The 13,911-nt window shown below is 39.6% G+C and overlaps 1 long non-coding RNA gene across 2 annotated transcripts; it reads right to left on the bottom strand.

Annotated features, from left to right (window-relative positions):
* Positions 1-279: 279 nt before the first annotated feature.
* LOC105746209 (uncharacterized) lies at positions 280-12,234 on the bottom strand. 2 transcript variants are annotated; one of them, XR_001118660.3, is made up of 5 exons: positions 11,793-12,234; positions 8,638-8,726; positions 7,437-7,487; positions 6,331-6,521; positions 280-846 (listed from the first exon to the last, which is right to left on the bottom strand). It is a non-coding gene; the product is annotated as an uncharacterized lncRNA (long non-coding RNA). The 2 variants fall into 2 exon arrangements; XR_011647717.1 differs by lacking the exon at positions 11,793-12,234 and adding an exon at positions 10,767-11,639.
* Between the last annotated feature and the right edge of the window lie 1,677 nt (positions 12,235-13,911).

Genomic DNA, 13,911 nt, shown 5'->3' with positions numbered 1-13,911 from the left:
TCATCACAACAGTAGGCATACAAAGGTGAGGCTAATCTATAAACAAGGGTAAGGTCGATCTAGACTTACCATCCCAAAGGCTAGGGTGAAGTTAAATCTAGAGTAACCACAAACAAGGGTGAGACCACTCTAGCTAGCTTCAGTAATTTCACGTATTAACCTTCTGCTATTTTATAATATAAAGGCATCTATCTAATGATTTCATAATAATCATTTTGTTAACTTTTTTTTTAAAGATTTATTTATTTATTTATTTCTCTCCCCTCCCCCCCCCCCCGGTTGTCTGTTCTCTGTGTCTGTTTGCTGCGTCTTCTTTGTCCGCTTCTGTTGTTGTCGGCGGCACGGGAATCTGTGTCTCTTTTTGTTGCGTCATCTTGTGTCAGCTCTCCGTGTGTGCGGCATCATTCCTGGGCAGGCTGCACTTTCTTTCGCTCTGGGCGGCTCTCCTTATGGGGTGCACTCCTTGCGCGTGGGGCTCCCCTACACGGGGGACACCCCTGCATGGCAGGGCGCTTCTTGCACGCATCAGCACTGCGCGTGGGCCAGCTGCACACGGGTCAAGGAGGCCCGGGATTTGAACCGCGGACCTCCCATGTGGTAGATGGACGCCCTAACCACTGGGCCAAGTCTGCCGCCCTATTTGTTAATTCTTAACCTTCAGTTACAACTTCTCCCTCTCTGTTTTGTAAAATTCCCAATCTTGGGATAATCAGCATATTGGATTTTTCTGGCTTCTTCATACTAAAAAGGGGTGTCAACGTTATGAGGTAAAGGAATGTAGCCGGTTGTCCTTCTCAACTTCTGCGTTCAAGGGCTTGTCTGGCATAGGAATAATCCAGGCAAATTCTGAAAAATAAAATTTATATGTAAACTGAAAATTATAGGCTTCCATCACTGTGTTACATTGGGGAAATCATTCTTCAGTCTTTTTTTAGAGTCTGGAGTGCTTTTGGTTTTGCCTACTGTAGCTTTTTGCACTACCTGGCTGAAACCTGCATTAAAGTAACCTCCAGAATGACCTCTTCAGTCTATTTGAAATCTCTTTAAACTTTATTCTGTTCTGTTTAGTTTCCCCCTTTCAGTCTAATCCCTGAAAGTTGTCAAGTCCTGCATTGCCAGGAAAAAAATCTCTGGAAGTCACGTCCCATACTGCCAGGGAAAACTGTATCCCTGAAAGTCCTGTCCCACATCTGGGGGCAGGCAGTGACATTTGAGTAACAAACAGGTTCTCTAGAGGTGACTCTTAGGCATTAATTATAGTTAGATTTAGCTTCATCATTACAGAAATAAGTTTCATGAGGCAAGCCTTGAGATCAAGGGCATGTTTCTTTTCCCAGGTTTACCTTGCAGAGTTCCACCATTTCAGTAAATTGGGAGCACCTATTGTTTGAGAGAATAGTAGTAATTTCCCAGATAAAGAAGTTTATTATTTCTATGTTTTTCCCAGTCCATAGGGAACTTTGCAAATATCTTTCTTATACCTCAAACACTTTGAAATGCATAGGGTATTAAAACCATTCTGTACAGAATATCACAATCTGATTCACTATTTTAGGTTCCATGTTAGTTATGCTGTTTAAATAAACTAACTAGTCAGGTTGAATTAAAAAGTGCACTAGAGAAATTTAAAGAATTTTCTTGACAAACTTCCTTCTGGCCCCCACAGTACTTAAAGTTTTAAAATACCAATACCATTACTTTTTTTCTTGTATCCTGATTCTCCTTAGTCTTTAGATTGGCCCCATTTACTTTTTAGTCCTAGCATTTTAAAAAACAGGATCTTAAAAAATTCTAGCAAGCTATTAGATTATATATAGAGTGAAGCATCTTAAGACTTAAAAATAACGATTAGAACTCACAGTCCAAGAATAAATGTGACTGCTGTAAGACCTTACAATCTAGGCCATAATTTTCCTTATGAGTATTTTGAATAAAGCTATTTCTAAAGAACATTAACTACAGATCATAGTAGAAGTTTTGTTTTATTTTACTTTTACTCTTTTACCGCAAATATGTTAATCAATGTGTAAAACATATCTTGTTGACTTGACTTGCTTCTCCTTTAAAGTCCCTTTTTGTTGACGATTAGCTGACTACATGCTTTTTTAGAAAAACATCAGAGCAGAACAGTGTAACCGATAAGAGATTTTGGTTGTTTGCATAACATCACATTTTTCCAAGAATAACTAAAACTATAACAAACAATATTATCATGCAGAGCAGTATTAGGTTAGAATAGATAATGAGGACTTAAAAAGTCTTTAAGAATTCTGTACAATCCCCCAATATATAATTTCTCCTGAATGTTTTCTCTTTCAGAAAGATACTGTTTACCACAGGGAAACCTCTGAGGTACCAGAAATTTTATGAGAACCTAAGATTCCCAATGGAATCACAATTATCTTCTCATAACCACTAGCTTCATCTAATTATTCCCTTATTGGAATATTACTATCCTTACCCTAAGAATATATTACTTTCAACAAGGAGGGAGATTTTTTAAAACTTCAAAGTGATGAATGTAAGATGGATTTTTGCAAGTACTAAGTGTCTGAATAGGCAGTTAATACCAAATTTAATATCCTCTCATAAATAATATTTCCATTAGCAGTAAACATAAGTTTGCACATTCAGAATAGTCTTAGGAAATAAATATTGTGATTACGCACAGTATTTTATGACAAACCAGTTTTTTTTTAAAGCAAGTTTAACACCTAAATAAAAATTCTGATCAGAATAAAATGTGCAAACTAACACCCCATTTAAATTTTTCCATAGTTTAAACAATGTATTAGGAATTTTCAGTTTTGGTATATGTTTTTCCATTGTGAATTAAAATATAAATATGTTGATAATGTTGATTTTCATAAATGAATATATTTTAGCATCTCACTTTTTACAAGGTGAAATTCTTTTGTAACAGTTTGAAATTAAAAATATCCTTAAGGGTTTTATTAGACTATTAAAAGTTGTCAGGTCTGAACATTATATTTAAGCAGACCCCAATTTATCACAGCAACAAATAAATTTATAAGACAGTTTGGAAAAGACTTAACTTCTAAAGTAACAACAGCATTGTATTTTTTTTTAATCATTAAGGGTATGGTAAGGTCAACATAAAGTATATTAAGTCAATCTGATAAGGCAATGACTCTTTATTCTTTATATATTGAGCATTTCAAATTATTTTTTTCTCTTAAAACCAATGAACAATTTAAGAAAACCATGTTATGTTAACAGAGAGAAAATCAGACTAGTTCCGCATTAGTACACCATTGGGTAAACAAATCTTAGTTAGCATAGATCATAACAGATTGAGGTGGCTTTGGACAGGTTTTTCTGCTATAAATTTACTTTTTGTTATCAATATCAACTCATCAATTTTTACTTAATAATGGCTTCCCAGAATCAGCTGTTTACATTCAAATCTTTCAGTTTAGAAAATGCTTTTATAACTTCCCACAACTTGTAATTTCCTAGAACTTCTTATAACCATTTAGAATCATATAGACTAGTTACTTCACTTTAATACAAATTTCACCTTTAGATAAGCTTATTGAATTACAGTCAGCAACAAGCAAACTTTACTTCCACAACCCTTCTACAGCTTTCCATATCCCTTCAAGTCTTGTCCTACATATTTCCATCCTGATTTTATGAAAACCAGCCATCTTATTTTAGGACAAAACACCCTCCCTTAAACAAGCTTTTACAACCCTTTTCTTTCTTTCCATATCCACTTAAGCTTTGTTTTATATCCCTCATTCCGTTCTGTGAAAAAGTAGCCATTTCACTTTAGGCAAAACGATTATTTTTAAAAGAGGTTTGTAATAATTTCATTAGTTAAAACTTACAATGTTATCATATTAAAGATTCAAGAGACATAATGTTAACTTGCTAATATCTGTATAAGGCAGGCAGGTTGGTACAAGGAAACAAGGAGAAGACAAACAACATGTTGGACAAACAACATGGCCATGAGACCCTGCCGATCTTGACCTTGACCTTGAGGACCCAGTTGGGACTCTCCATGGCCGAGGGAATATCCCCCAATATTCCAAAAAGGCCTCACCTTTGGCTCCCACCATTGGAAGGGTAAGCAAAAAGAGCTGGGGCCCCTCCTCTTAGCATTAGCAAGAGAAGGAATAATTAATAGCTTAAAAGGTGACCGCCCAAGCCAAATCTTGCTCTTTCTGTCTAGAGGAATGCACATCAAACCTTGGTGCTTATTTCCATCCTTCCCTCTCATTTCTCAGCAAGTTCTGTTCTTTTCCCCCATTCCCAATAAATTCTTTTTACTGGCCTAACTCAACGGTTGTGTTCTTAACGTCTTTTATGTGACATAGCCAAGAACCTAGAGGAATCCAACCCCTCCCCAGCTTCAATTACACCCATTAGGATAAATTAAAATAATATTTTATATAAGAAATGTTCTCTTGTTTATTTTCCTCCATAGGAGGTTCAAACCTCTTTGTTTTATTATACCTTAAAATAATCACCTCAAAAGCATACTGACTATCAGGCTCTGGAGAATATATTATGGTTGCTTTATTTGTTTCAATTATAATTTAGAAAAACCTTTTCACAGTTTTCAAGGATCTTTTTTTTACTTACTGAAATTTGGCCATTGGCTTAATTACTCTCATCTCAAGGTTGTTACAGTTTATTTGAGGAATTACAGGACTAACTAAGCCAAACAAGGCGATGGTCTGTTGTCACTTTGGACTGGCCTTGGCTCCTCACCTCTGCAGACGTCATAAATGTGAGTTTGCCTAACTCTCGTGTTGAAGTTTTCTTCATGCCATCTCTGGTTATCCACAAAGGCCCTGCTTCGAGGCCTAACAAAGGTGCATTCTGTAATATCCCCTCTGTCCCTGTCATTTTTTATTCCCAGGCCTTGGAGACATGACTCTAAGCTAAATTCACATCTCTCCCATCTTTCCACACCCAGGCCATCTCCCGTGGTTTCCTAAACCAACTTTATTGAGTTACTGGCATTCAGTCAAGGTAAGTAAGGAGAAGTCTAGATGTAGGACTGGTTATAGAAAGATTGTGGAAGAACTCAGGGCAACCCTTTTAGCTTTTTTTTTTCCCCCTTTAGTTTCTTCAGTCAGATTTTTATATGACTTTTTTCATTCTGTTTGGCTTTTCTAATTTGGGCTCCAGGAGTATTCATTTACATATATAAGCGCTTATTTAATTTTTAACAATTTAACAGAGCTCTTTTAAGAAATTGCATTTGTTAATTTGATATTACCACTCAGAGGTATGAAAATATACACTGAACAAACAGACACAAAGAGAGGTAGACACACCAACAGAAACATAAAACTCACTAATTTAGATTAGACTCATAATTCTCACTCCTTTGGCATAGCTATCTCCAGGTTATCCACCATTCCATATCTCTGGTTTTTAATGCTTTTAAGTCAGAGAAGCATCGAATTCCTCTAGGTTCTTGGCTCTGATGCAGAAAAGAATTTACGAACACGCCACTTAAGCTAGTAAAAAGAATTTATTTGGGAAATGGGGGAAAGAACAGAGCTTCCTGAGAAATTGGAAAGAAAGATGGGAATACACACCAAGCTTTGGTGTGGTCCCCTCCAGGCAGATAGAACAGGCTCTGCGTTGTGTAATTACCTTTTAAACTGGTAATTATTCCTCCTCCTTCCTGATGATAAGGGGATGGGCCCAGCTGTTACTGGGTATCCCACCAATGGTGAGACCAATGGTAAAGACTGTTTGGACTATCCTGGCCCAAGAGGAGGTCCCAGAAAGAGAAACTGGGACCTCAAGTCTACACTCAAGGTCCCTGCGAGGTCTTGCCGCCATGTTGTCTGCCAGCCATGCTGTGGCTTGTCGTCTTATTTCCCTGATAACCTGCCTCACTTTTAAGATCTCTGGATCAGGCTGTCTGGAATATGCGAACTTGTTCTTGGAAACCCATAGATAGATAGAAAGATAGATAGGTAGATAGAGAGAGAGAGAGAGAGAGATAGACAGAGACATAGAGAGATAGGTAGATAGACACACACACACACACACACATATATATATAAATTGGAGAAAAAGTTATTTGGTTTTTAGCAAGGAAGGTACATTCAGGAAGCTATGGTTCAAATACTTGGTTTTAATTCAGTAGGAAAGTTCCCCTTCACCTGTTCCAGAAACTGTCTGTTCCCATCTAGCTCTTTGGGTTTTTCCCCGGGGACGTCTAGGACAATACCTTTCCCAGTGTCCTCCTCCTTCACAATCTGCACGTTGATTGGTACTTAGTTTAGAAATTTCTCCCGTTCCTGGAGAGATGGAGGTTGGGCCCAGGAGTCTTACCTTTTTGAGGCAGTCTTGTTTTGAATGTTTTCGGTTCATTAGACCTTTGAGTAGGGTCATTCACCATCTGAAGGGCAGGTTTTCTTTAGCTGCGTCCCTATGGTAATGAGCTTCATGGTCAATGCTAAGTAAGGTAGGTAAATGTTGACCCCCATCAGTTTTTCTGCAGCTTCTGTCTTTTATCTGAAGAACTTTGAGAAATAAAGTTTATAGTTAAATGTCTAGTATTCTCTGGACTTCTCAAATCTATATTAGTGTATTGCCAATAGGCAGCATAAATTCTTTCTAGGAAAGTGGAAAGGCTTTCTTCTGGTTCTCGTATTACTTCACTTATCTTTTGTAAATTTATAGCTTTAGAGACCTCTTTCTACTCTAAATTAGTCCAATCCTCAGCACCATTAGCATTCCATTTAAGATTCTTTACTGGCCCTGCTAATTTCTTTCTAGCATACCCTGGGTAGTCAGGATTTTTTTTCCCCCTATTTCTTAACTGTTTCCTGCTCTGCTTCTTCATTTACTATTTTCTCTTTATCTCCTGTTATCCTCAAAGCATCAATACCAGTCCAATTACAGTAGGGATAATTCAGCTTTTTATTTTCTCTGGGTCCTTTTTATAGAGTGGGCCACCATTTTTCCACCCACGTAAATCTGACAGGGGGAATGGGGTAAACACGTACTCAAATTCTTCATCTATTCCTAGAGGCATTTCCTGGAGGAGTAGAAATTTTTCTGGCTCAGCTGCTGATCTTAGAGAACTGTCCTGGCTGAATGGAGCCAGAGTTAGTTCTTCCCATAGGGCCATGCTCCAACCATTTTCTTCCTGATTCTAAATTATATTGAGGCCAAACTTTGTTACAGGAAAGAACATTATTTCCTGCTTTTTCACAGGCTCATGATGGAAAGTTTTCCAGTTTTTGGTGGGGTTTTTTTTTTTTTTGTTGTTGTTGTTTTAAAATACAGCCTAAAGGGCTACATTTAGGAATGTTAGTAGAATTAAAATTTCACATTGCTACAACCCAACTCCTAAAGGGCACGAATTGGTGAGACCAACAAAACCAAAGAACACACCTGGCATTTAGTCAGGCATAAGCTTTATTGGGACTTACAGACAGGAGATAATCTCTGAAGGCAGCAGTTCAGAGAATGAAGATAGCACTCTGCAAAGAGACAGGAATACATCAGGGGCAATATGCAAGAGGCTTCATAATAAAGACATTCCATAGGGTTATGAGAACAGAGTTCCTGCTAGGGTGACCTGACCCATATATGTGGGGTCTGGTGATGTTTTCACTAAGCTCCTAGGAAGGACGTTTACCAAGGACGTTTACTGCGTTGGGAAGATTCTATGTTTTGACACCATCCATGCCTTCTCTCCCTTCTGGGGAGGGCTGTTAATTTTTAACTTAAGCCAACCTCATGTAGGCTGCCATGTGCCCAGGACTTAGGGGGTACCTGGGTCCCCACACCCATTTTAAAGAATTTCAGTCACCAGTTGTGATGGTTAGACCATTGTGTCAACTCGGCCAGGTAATTGTGTTCAGTTGTTTGGTCAAGCAAGCACTGGGCTAACTGTAATTCAAGGGCATTTATGGACTTTAGTCACCAGTGACTTTACTGCAGTGGTAAATCATAGATAGCTGGTTATATTTACATAGTCTGGGAGATTGCCATCAGCAATGAGCGATACTTTATCCAATCAGTTCAATGCCTTAAAAGAGAAAGTGCTGCCAGCATTGATGAAGTATTTCCCAGCTCATCTTTGGACAGCCACCATCTCCCAGAACTTGTCAAGAACCTTCACTAGACTTTCACTGGAGCCCCTGGTTGCACCTGCCTGCGGAACCTGGATTTGTGCATCCCCACTGCTGAGTGAGAGACTCTGATAAATCTCTTACTACCGACAGATATCCCTTGTTGATTCTGTTTCCCTGGAGAACACTGACTAATACACCAGTAACCAATTATGAATACTAGAGCAATATAAATGTAGTCAAACACTGCTTTAGCACTTTGGAGAGACACTGAATATTTATTATAACTAACACACAGTTTAACAAACAGACACGTACCATTTATATATTCTGGATTACTTTTCAGGAGTTCACTTCACAGACACACTTAAGGTTGGGACTTGAAACCCAAACAGAACTGTAACCCTCCTGCCCACCCCCACATCGTCCCCCCCAAAAAGCGACAACAGAGCAATGTGGATAGGTCAGAGCAAGGGGTCATTCTAGAAGAAGTTTAAGGGAACTCCAAGTACCCAACTAACTTCCCAATTCACTTCTACCTTGATGACCCACTCACCCAGAAAGATGTCCGGACTTGGGCTGGAACTGTTTCTTGAAACTTTAAAGCACGTTTAGGGCCTGGAGTGCCAGCAAGTTAGGAAATACCTGATTGTGGAACACAATGAAATATTATTCAGCTGTAAGAGGAAATAAGGTTGTGAAGCATATGACAATGTGGATGAATCTGGAGGATATTATGTTGAGTGAAGCAAGCCAGGCACAAAAGGACAAATACTGTATGATTTTGCTATTATGAACTAAATATAACGAGAAAACTCATGGAGTTAATAGCTGGAATGTATTATAAGTCACCATAGAAAAGAATGTGCTTAGAGAATGGAAAGCTGAGGTTTAATCTGTGCAGAAATGGTTGAAATAATTGTTTATAAGGTTTGGAAATGAATAGAAATGGTACAAGGACATCACAGGATTTGTAATTAGAAGCATGAACATGTGGGTATGATAGTGGTTTGGTTCTTTTTGTTTGTTTGTTTTTAGAGTAATGAAAATGCTAGAATATTGATTGAAGTGTTAAAAGCACAAGTCGGAGATTGTACCAAAAGGCATTGATTATACATTTTAGATAAATTGTATAGTGTATGGAACAAAAAAATAGTAGGGTGGGTTGGGGGAAAAATATACCAAATGTAAGATATGGACTACAGTTGGCAGTAATACTTTGATGATGCTTTTACATAATTTGTTATGTGTTTCACAACAATGCAAGGTATTTGTGGTGGGGTGATGTATGGAAGCCCTGTATGATGTTATGTACGCTTTTTTGGTAAGTTCACAACTTTTACTACACACTTATTATTTATGTATGCTCATGTTTAAATGATATACTTCAATAAACATTTTTTTTAAAGGAAGAAAAAAATGACCATTGTTGAGCTTTCCAAGAGGGTCCAGCTACCATAGAAAGCTTGATTGTTGTATTTACCTCTCTCACTGGGACCCCAGAACCTTGAGCAATCTGACTCCTCAGGGATTGTCCTTAGTCCCTGCTAGGTAGCCAAACTGATAACAAGCAAAAGCAGGTTTTTTTAAAAGTCAATTCCTGAGACACCAGGGTTTCAAAGAGAGAAAGAGTTAATTTGGATGCCCAAGCAAAGGATGTCAGTCATCTTAGACAGTCTCAACACTGCACCCCTGATCTTCAGGATTTCCAAATTTTATAACATTGGGGTGCTAACGAATAATTGGGATGAAGCTGAACACAGGTTCCTTCAAGGAGCTGAACAGGATGGAGGTGGACCCCAAATCAGGGGGAGTTACAAAGTTACAATCACCAGAGATCAAGGTTCCGGGATAGGAAAGTACAGAGTAGAGATCGTTCACAAGGTTTTCCATATGGACATTAAACAGAGGCAGGTGGAATGATTACCATCCCAATAGAAAGCCTACAGAAAGGTGAGCCTAATCCATATGCAAGGGTACGTTCAATCTAGAATGACCACTACAATAGTAAATGTACACATGGGGGAGGTTAAATCTAGAGTAACCATGCACAGTGAGCCCACCGTAGCCAGCTTCAGTAATTATAGGTATTAACCTTTTGCTATTTTATACTATAAAGGTATCTACATAATGATTTAGTAATCATAATCATTTTTAATCTTAACAGTTGCAACAATTATATCATTACTTAATAATAACTCTTTTGATTCTTTCATTCCAATTCTTTAATTCTTTACTTCGTATTTCTTTATCTTGTTTCATTGTACTAGCTATAAACTCCATTGCAATGCTAAATAAAAGCAATGCTAGTGAGCTCCCTTTTTATTCCTCATTTTAATGGGAAGACTTTTAATCTTTTATCTATGAGCATGTAACTTGCCACAGATTTTCTGTAAATACCTTTTTATCAGGCTAAGGAACTTCCCTTCAGTTTCTAAGTTTGCTAAGATTTTCTTTACTTAATTATTCCATCAGGAATGATTGCTGAATTTTATTGGGCACTGTGTTTTTTATTGCATTTTTGAGATAAACATTTGGTTTTTCTGCTTTAGTTTGTTAATGCAGTCAGTTACACTAACAATTTTTGATTTAGAATCAATCATGTACTCATGAAATAAATCCAACTTGTTCATGTTTTATTAACCTTAAAAAAAAATAAGTTTCTGGATTTGGTTTGCTACTTACTATTTTAAGATTTTTATATCTTTGTTCTTGAATGAGATTCTTCTGTCATTTTCTTTTCTCATGCTTTCCTCATCTGGCTTTGGTGTCAAGACGATACCAGTCTCATAAAGTGAACTGGAAAGTTTACCATCCTTTTATGTTCCTTGAAAGAGTTCTTATAATATGACGATTATTCTGGGAATTTTTGGTTGAACACACCTATGTAACATCTGGGTTATGTATTTTCTTTGTGGGAGGATTTTTTAAATGCAGATGTTATTAAAGTTTAACATATATACAGAACAGCACATAAATGATAAATATACAGCTTGATGAGTTTTAACTGTCCCAGTTGATCACCAGTAAAAACTCTAACTGTGCAGCATTGTCAACTATTTTAACCATACTTTGCTCTCCATCAGAAGTTATCCACACGCCACCTAGATTGGTCCTTATTGCCAGATGACTAACAGACACTCTCTCTCCCAATCCCATTTTAGAGTTTACTTTCCTAAAACTTCTAATAGCAACCGTTTCAGGGTGATGGTCCCAAAAGAAAACTCTGAGATGTACTTATGACAAAGTCCATTGTTGAGCTTGTGGGATCCCTGGGTTTGGACCAGCCCTTAAGAATTTGGGACAGCCCTCCAAAAGAGGCACGGTGACCTGCCATCCCTCACATGAACCAGCCCACTGGATGTATTTGATTTTCAGCAGGTGACTTTCTTCATCAAAGCCTTAGTCCAGGGAAAGAGGGAAGAAGCAGGGACCTGGCAGAGAATATGGCCATGAAACTCTACCCAGAAGTCCCCGAGGGAAGGCTGCTACTAAGAACAAAGCTGAGAAACCCCACCAAGACCCTGCCCCTGAGGTCCCATTTGGAACCCTTTCCAGGGTCAAAGGGAAACCCAGGATAACTCCAAACAAAAGCCTCATCATTGGCCCCCTGAGAGGTAACAGGCGGGGCAACCAATCAGAAGAGCAAACAACCGGGGCCCCTTGCCAGGACCAGGAAAGGGGAGGAGGAAAGTCTTTCAAAAGGCTTACCCTGGAGCCCCCAAGGACACATCTCATGCTGTAGCACTCGCAGCAGTCTGAGTCTCAGGTTGTGTACTTGTCTCCTTTCTTGTTTCTGCATGGCAGGGCACTCCTTGCACACATCAGCACTGCGCATGGGCCAGCTCCACACAGGTCAAGGAGGTCCTGGGGTTTGAACCGCGGACCTCCCATGTGGTAGGCGGATGTCTTATCCATTGGGCCAAGTCTGCTTCCCTTAATGAACTCTCTTGCCTGCCCTCTGGAGTGTCCTTAAATTCCTTTGCGCGACATAACTAAGGACCTAGAAGCCCAGAACCCAGAGTGTTCCTCCAACAGAAGGGAAAGTCCGAGAGAAGAACTTAGCGCCCACCTGCTGGGTCCTCCTGACCAGCGGGCTCCAGCCCTCCCAGCAGGGGGAGGGAATGGCGCTTCATTCTCAGAGGGAGGGAACTGGGAGTGGTACACCACATCATCCACTATTTGTTTTTCTCTCGAGTTTTCTTTTGAAACTGAGCTGATTCCTATTGGGGAAACTGTTTGCTCTAGGTCTCCATCTGCACCTCGCCCTTGGTTAAAGATTCCTGCAGTATTACCTAAGAGCTGCTGCCTTTTTCTGAGCACAGGCTTTTGTTACTCTTGGTGAGTTTCCTTCTTTTTCGTGTGAGCTAATGTACTCCCCTTTGCACTGGATTAAAGCTCCCGATCCCACCTCTTTCAGTTCATCTGTCCCCTGTCCCTTCCCTTCCCCTTACCCATCCTTCCCCCTTCCAGCCACCACCAATATGCAAATAATTGCTTTCTTGGAACAACCGGATTAATGTTACAAATTATTATATGGCATCTGGTTCGGGATGTTGGAATGTTTGAGAGCTGGTTAATGAGCAAACTGAGGCATTGTGTCAGCCTTCAGTCTCCTTAGTACACTTCCTAAGAGCAAACAAAAAGACTGATCTCATACTGTTGGGGAATGAACTTGGAGAGAAAATGAGGAATGAGATCTGGATTCAAAATCTAATTAAATACAGAGAAGAGGAGGGTTAAGAGCCAGTGCTGAAAGAAGTGTGAAATACTGATGGGGATAAAATGAAATTGGGCAGGTATCAGGTTGCAGGTGGTCTCTGGAATGCTTCTGGCTGGTTGACTTCATTTAATGCAACAAAAATCTCTTCTATTTCTCCATACCTCCACCAACTTGTTCTTTTCTTACCTTCTCTCTTTCTATACCCCATCTCTAAAATTTACCCATTCTGTCTTTTCCATTTCTCTACCAAGAAGCTTTCCCATTATACCAAGTTTGAAGAGATTTTGTCTCTCATAAAACACTACCATATATGTTACCTATTTTAGCATGACTGGCTTGGGACTCAGAGATCTCACCTCCGAATGCTTGGCTGGATAATCGTGGCTCCCTAGAAGCCCAGCTGAACGAGCTTGCTTTTCATTGCCTAACTCTTGAAGACTTTTGCAGGGAAAATATTTTAGTCTTTGCAACATGAGACATTGGATACCCTTAGGAGCAAACAATAGTCTAACCAAATAGCTTGGGAAGAAAGACTGGGAGAATGAGAGGCTTTGAAAGTCTCTGACATTTTCCTGGGAATGAAGAAGGCCACGTGCCTGGCCAGCACTGTGTGCCTGCTCAAGAAAGATGAGAGGAGGCCCAAAGCTCTCACCTCTGGCTGGCTTCCCCATAAGCAGGAAGGGAAGTCAAAGGCAGAGTTGTAAGTTTTGATCTTCTTTCTCTCCCCACTCCCACCCCCCGCCCAGTTTGATGGATGGCAGCTAACCCCTCATTTGTTTTTTTGTTTTTTAAGCATTTATTTTTTATTTCTTTCTCTCCCCTTCCCCAGTTGTCTGCTCTCTGTGTCCATTCACTGTGTGTTCTTCTGTGTCTGATTGTGTTCTTGTCAGCGGCACTGGGAATCTGCATCTCCCTTTGCTGCGTCATCTTGCTGCGTCAGCTCCCCATGTATGTGGAGCTACTCCTGGGCAGGCTGCATTCTTTTCGCGTGAGGCAGATTTCCTTACAGGGCACATTACTTGCATGTGGGGTTCCCCTCTGCGGGGGACACCCCCGTATGGCAGGGCATTCCTAGCACGCATCAGCACTGCACAAGGGCCAGCTCAC

This window comes from Dasypus novemcinctus, chromosome 28 (genome assembly GCF_030445035.2).
Source record: "Dasypus novemcinctus isolate mDasNov1 chromosome 28, mDasNov1.1.hap2, whole genome shotgun sequence".
Lineage (NCBI taxonomy): Eukaryota > Metazoa > Chordata > Mammalia > Cingulata > Dasypodidae > Dasypus > Dasypus novemcinctus.
This window is presented reverse-complemented; position numbering and strand designations above follow the sequence as displayed.